The sequence below is a fragment of the Camelus ferus genome, chromosome 5, assembly GCF_009834535.1.
Source record: "Camelus ferus isolate YT-003-E chromosome 5, BCGSAC_Cfer_1.0, whole genome shotgun sequence".
In the NCBI taxonomy this organism is placed as follows: domain Eukaryota; kingdom Metazoa; phylum Chordata; class Mammalia; order Artiodactyla; family Camelidae; genus Camelus; species Camelus ferus.
The window spans coordinates 68631554-68638342 of record NC_045700.1 but is presented as its reverse complement, the minus strand read 5'-3'; the positions used below and the strand labels follow the sequence as shown (position 1 = coordinate 68638342).

General features: G+C 36.2%; 1 non-coding gene across 1 annotated transcript; it reads right to left on the bottom strand.

Moving 5' to 3' along the window:
* Positions 1 to 930: 930 nt before the first annotated feature.
* On the bottom strand, positions 931 to 1056 carry LOC116663905. Its single transcript, XR_004320268.1, has one exon.
* Positions 1057 to 6789: the final 5733 nt, after the last annotated feature.

The following is a 6789-nucleotide window of genomic DNA, read 5'->3' as shown; positions in this document are numbered from 1 at the left end:
AAAACAGATGCTCTTGATAAGCATTTTTTTCCACAGTATAATTTGCTTTTCTAAAGAAGTGGTACTTAGAGTAGCTGTAGATCAAATTAACATATGAATCTTTAAAAAACGACAAACCTGAGTTCAAAAATGGCACTTAAAAAATAGGTTAGGACACCTTTTTCAATTATATGCTTGAAAGAAAGTTTATAATGTGATTATACAATTATTTTGTCTAAAGTTAGTCAATTTTCTATTCTCATAATTATTGTGAGAGTTTGGCTTTCACACCTCTCGCCTCTTCATTTTCCCACAGTTATCACTAACTTTGAATTTTTCAGTTTCTTTATATTACCACTTTCATTGTTGCCAACTTCTTTGTGTTTTGGGGGAGGAAGCCAAGAGTGTGCCCTAGGAGAGCTGGATTGAAGCTCTGGGGTTTTGCAGATGGAGCCATGGCAATCCCTCCCAGTTGTACCCAATCCCATTTAGTTTTAACCTCACATAATTTTTCCCATTATTCAAAGCGAGTTGCCTCTTGTCTGTGCACTTATCTTGACGATGACTGAGCAGTCATTTCACTACCAGTCAAATACACTCAAGGTCTCATTTTCCTCATTTACAAAATAATTTCTGAAGTCTCTTCTAGCGCTATAATTTTACCATTCCAGCATTTTAGAATCATTAGCTCTATCTCCAGACCTTACATTTCAGCGTTTCTTAAAATCCTGACTGTGGTGATAATTTTGGGGGTTATCGTAGTCTATTAGTTCACTGCTGAAAACGTGTACTGTTCTGTTTCCCTCGGGTGGGAGAGATGACAATCCTTGTACGTAAAAGTACCATAAGTTACATTTGCAAGATGAATTCCTATCTTTTTTTGGGAAGGGGTAGGGTCTTGTATTCCTTTTTTTCCCTCACTCTTTTTTTTTTTTTTCTTTTTTCTCTTAAATTGTCCTCTCATGCCTTTAAGAGCCAGCCCTGTTCTTAGGACAGCCCTCCTAAACTGAGAGGGAGATTGCTGTATGTCCTGCCAGTCTCTTCTGTTAGACCTGAGCAGAGGGAGGTCTTGGACCTCTTACAGCTGCAATTTACTTCTTTAATTTCTGGGAAACTCTTAAAGTTCCTAAAAGTCATTGCAGAAATCACCAAAATCATAAGATATTTTCTTCTTCCCTTTTCTACCCTTTGACAACTTGCTTAGGAAAGAGGTAGTCTGTTCTTCTTCAGTTGGGAAAGTACCCATTTTCCCACTTAGTATTTTTACATTGTGACAGTTTTTCCCCCTTGAAAGTTAGAGAGAAAAGGATTGTCTCTATGAGAATGGGTGGAAAGGAATGACTGCAAACTATCATAAAAAGTTTTTTTGGTAATTCTACTTGGGGAATACGTTTGAATTAGTAACCACCTAATTCCTAACTTTATGAAATATAAATATATGTGGTACAAGCTTCTTTTAAGTAATTTCAAAGGAAAAAATAACTTTAAAAATGTTATAGATGACAGTTGAAATGCTTCCTGGACTTAAATAGCAATTACAAGTGAGCAATTTCAAAATCAGAAATGTTTGGATAAAATTTCTCACAAAACATGGTAGAAATTTTATCAAGTATTTCAATGTAATCACTGCCTTTTGTTACCAGATGTCAATCTTTTAAGAATTTATAGTGATTTTAAGTAAAAGGATATTGGAGAAAAACCAAAGAAACATAGTCTTCCTTTTTAGTAAATTCAAAAACTGAGTCCAGGAGACAAAGAACATTTTAATCTCTGAATCTGTCAGAGCCAAGAGCAATCAGGGCTGGGAACGGGGAAGAAGATGAGGGTTTCTGAGCCGTGTAACTGCCTGGGTTGGCATACGCACATTTGAAGAGTAAGGTGAGACTACTCAGGACTGCAAAGGAAGACCCACAGGTTACATTCTAGGGCACGAGGAAGTCAGGAATACCTAGGCAGATGCAGAAATCAGTGGAGATCTGGAAGGAATGCCCATTCCCCAGACAACCAGAGTCGGTAAATGTAGATAAAGGGGTTGTTTCTGACAGGTCTAGAGTCTAGAGGAAAAGGTAGCCAGAAGTGGTTGAGGCTGATGTAAAAATAAATATAGCAGGTAGTATGAAGATGTGTTCACATTGGGGTATAAATTAATCTGAGGACAGGGCAGTCACTCACCCTGCTGTGCTTCTGACCTGGGACTCTAAAGGTTCTCTGCTCAGCTTCAGACAAGACTGTGTTTATTTAGCACCTGCTACAAAAGTGGCAAAGGGAATGCAAAACCCATCTGACTCAAGACGAGCTTGCAGAGCCCAAGTATTCATCGCTGCTAACGCAACTCTTCCTGTCTTCCCTGCTTCCTTACTGCTCCTTCCTACTTGACACGCTTTTCTGTCTTTCACTGGCTTCTTTTTCCATTTCTTTTATTTCCGAATTTTCTTTCTTAATATTCAACATATTCCCCAAATCAATCTATTTCCCCCAAAGAGGGTGGTTGTATTTCCAAGTACTTGGATATTTACTTCTCTTTGAATTCTCTCCATCACTTTGTATATTACGTATAAGTTATTCAGTACTGGGAGTGGGTGTCAAGAGAAGAATGATATCCACTGAAGCAGTCATTTACTCATTTATCCAATAGCCATTTATTGCTTAACAAGTGCTAGATGTTATTTGCGACAGCTGAAAATACAGAAATGAGTGAGATGAAATTCTTGTCCTTAAGGACTCAGTCTAGGGGAGGACTAAGACACAGAAACACATAAAGATGCCAGAAACTGAACTCAGAGGGACTATGAAATGTGTAGGGTTGTTTGAGAAGGAAGTTTGTGGCCTAACATGGCTCCTGCTATATTTCAGAATATATTTTACTTTGCTATATAGTGTAAATCTCCATATGTGATGTTATAGCCTCTTATTTTTTTTTTTTGTCAATGGTGTGTGTTATGAATAAATAAAACTAATAGAAGTATGTATTCAAGGGAGGTGATTTTTGATGTGGGCATTGAAACATGGAGTTCAGATAGTGAGAAGAAGAAAAAGAAGCAGGATATACAGTATGTGCAAACACACAGGGGGATTAAAATCTTGAGGTGTTCAGATAATGGTGGGTAGTGTTTTCTGTGGGACAGTAGAGTACCTGGAGTGACAGGAGTAGCAAGGAACTTCTGGAAGGAAAAGAACTTCTGGTCATACTAAGAAGATTGGACCTTATCCTGCAGTCAAGGAAGAAAACTTGGTGGTTTTTAAAGAGGGGAGCCACATTTTCTGCTCTGTGATGGCAGAGTGAAAAAGATGGATTGGAGTGAGGGAGGCAAAACATTGGGAGATAGCAGAGGTGAGGGTCTGGACCAAGGCAGTGGTGGTAGTGGTACAAATGAAATGACTGATGTGAACAGCACTGAAGAATCAGAGTGACATGACTTCAAGAATGTCCGTGTACAGCCCGTGGGGGAGAGGGGAGAGGCAGGCTTCCATCTGGATGGTGGTTGATGTTTTCATTTCCACAGATATTGATTACATGGTCCTTGGAAGTTGCTTAGAATCTTTAGGGGGTAAAGTCACCAGCACAGGAGAAGTAGGTCAGCAACAGTTTAGCTTCCCTCACACTTTGCAGATTGCCATGACTTCCATTCCTTGTTTGGTACCTTGTGAATGACATCACAAGGCAGCGCATGACTGAGTGTCAAGCATGTGGTCCCAACAGTGAGGGCTGTGTGTGGATAGATGGTAGCATGGTACAACATGAAGAATTCTGGGCTATTCCACAAGAAGATAGAACAATTTATAAATGTTTATCTACCCAACATAGGAATACTTAAATATATAAAGCAAATATTAACAGACCTGAAGGGAGAAATAAACAGCAATATAATAGTAAGGGACTTCAATAACCCAATTTCATTAATGGATAGATCATCCAGACAGAAAATCAATAAGGAAACAGTGGACTTAAATGACATATTAGGCCAGATGGAATTAACAGACATTTACAGAACATAACATACAAAGGCAGCAGTATACAGATTTTTCTCAAGTGCACTTGGAACATTCTCCAGGATAGATCATTTGTCAGGCCACAAAACAAATCTTAATTAATTTAAGAAGATTAAAATTAAATCAAGGAACTTTCCCACCAGAGTGGAAGAAACTAGAAATCAATTATCAGAGGAAAACTGGAAAATTCACAAGTATGTGGAGGTTAAACAACATGCTACTGAAAAACCAATTTTTCAAAAAGAAAAAACAAACAAAAAAATGCCTTGAAACAAATAAAAATGGAAATACAACACAGCAAAATGTATGGGATGCAGAAAAGTATTTCTAAAAGGGAATTCATAGCAATAAATGCATACATTAAGAAACAAGACAGATCTCAAATAAACGCCTAATTTTATACCTCAAAGAACTAGAAAATGAAAAACAAACTAAGGCTGAAGTTAGTAGAAGGAAGGAAATAACAAAGATCAGAGCGGAAATGAATGAAACAGAGGGTAAGAGAAGATAGAAAAGATCAATGAAACTAAGAGCTGATTTTTTTTTTCTGAAATGATTTCAAAAACCTTTAGCTGGACTTACAAAGAAAAAAAGAGAGAGTACTCAAAAAATAAAATCAGAAATGAAAGAGAAGACGTTACAACTGATACCACAGAAATACAAAGGCTCTTAAGAGACTGCTGTGAACAATTATGCACTAACAAATTGGACAACCTAGAAGAAATGGATAAGTTCATAGAACATAACCTACCAAGACTGAATTATGAATAAATAGAAAATTTGAACATACTGATTACTAGTAAGGAGACTGAATCAGTCATCAAAAACTTCACAACAAATGAAAGTACAGGACCAGATGGCTTCACTAGTGAATTCTAGCAAACATGTAAAGAAGAACTAACACTAATCTTCCTCCAATTCTTCCCCCCAAGTAGAAGAGCAGGAACACTCCCAAACTTGCTTTATGAGGTCAGCATTACTTTGATACAAGAAAAAATTATAGGCCCATATCCCTGATGAACATAGATGCAAAAATCTTCAGCAAAATATCAGCAAGCTGAATTCAACAATATATTAAAAGGATCGTGATCATGTGAGATTTATTCTGGGGATGTAAGGATGGTTCAACATTAACAAAGCAATTATTGTGATACACCCAAATTAAAAAAAATGAAAGGTGAAAATCATTTGATTATCTCAATAGACAGAAAAAGCATTTGACAAAGTTCAACATCAATTCACGATAAAAACTCTCAACAAAGTGGGTATAGAGGAAACATGCCTCAATATACTAAAGGTCATATATGACAAGCCCACAGCAAACATCATTTTCAATGCTGAAAAGATGAAAGCTTTTCCTCTGAGATCAGGAACAAGACAAGGATACCTACTTTTGCCACTTTTATTCAGCATACTGATGGAAGCTTCTAGCTAGAGCAATCAGGGAAGAAAAAGAAATAAAAAGCATACAAACCAGAAAGGAAGAAGAAGAACTGTCTCTATTACCAAATGAAATGACATCATGTGTGGAAAACTCTAAGGACTCCACCAAAAAACTGTTAGAACTAATAGAAGAGTTCAGTAAAGGTGCAGGATTCAAAATTAACATACAAAAATCAGTTGTGTTTCTATACACTAATATTGAACTATCAGAAAGAGAAATTAAGAAAACAATCTGATGTACAATTGCATCAAAAAGCAAAAAATACCTAGGAATAAATTTAATCAAGGAGGTAAAAGACCTGTACACTGAAAATTATGAGACATTGATGAAAGAAATTGAAGACCCAAATAAATGGAAAGATATTTCATGCTCATGGATTAGAAGTTAATATTGTTAAAATGTCTATACTACCCAAAGCAATCTATAGATTTAATATAATACCTATCAAAATTCCAATGGCATTTTTCACAGAAATAGAACAAACAATCCTAAAATGCATACGGAACTACAAAAGACCTTGAATAACCAAAGAAAACTTGAGAAAGAACAAAGTGGGTATCACACTTCCAGATTTAAAACTATATTACACAAATATAGTAACCAAAACACTATGGTACTGGCAGAAAAACAGACACATAAATCAATGGAATAGAATAGAGAGCCCAGAAATAAACCCATGCAATATACTGTCAATTAAATTATGACAGTGGAGCCAAGAATATACAATGAGGTCTCTTCAAAAAATGGTGCTAGGAAAACTGGACAATCACATGCAAAAGAATAGAACTGGACCACTATCTTATACCACACACAAAAACTAACTCAAAATAGATTGAAGAGTTGAATGTAAGACCTGAAACCATAAAACTCCTAGGAAAAAAACATAGAAGGTAAGCTCCTTGACCTAGGTCTAAGCAATGATTTTTTAGATCTGAAATCTTCTGTCTAGCAAAGGAAACCTTCAACAAGATGAAAAGGCAACAAACAGAATGGGAGAAAATATTTGTAAATCATATATCTGGTAAGTCATTAATATCCAAAATATATAAAGAACTCACACAACACATTAGAAAAACAAACAACACTTAAAAATGGCCAGGGGGAAGTCTAATTCAAAAAGATATATGCACCCCAATGTTTATGCTAGCACTACTTACAATAGCCAAGACATGTAAGCAACCTAAATGTCCATCGACAGATGACTGGATAAAGAAGCTGTGGTATATTTATACAATGGAATACTACTCAGCCATAAAAAGAATGAAATAATGCCATTTGCAGCAACATGGATGGACCTAGAGATGATCATACTAAGTGAAGTAAGTCAGACAGAGAAAGACAAATATCATATGATATCACTTATGTGTGGAATCTAA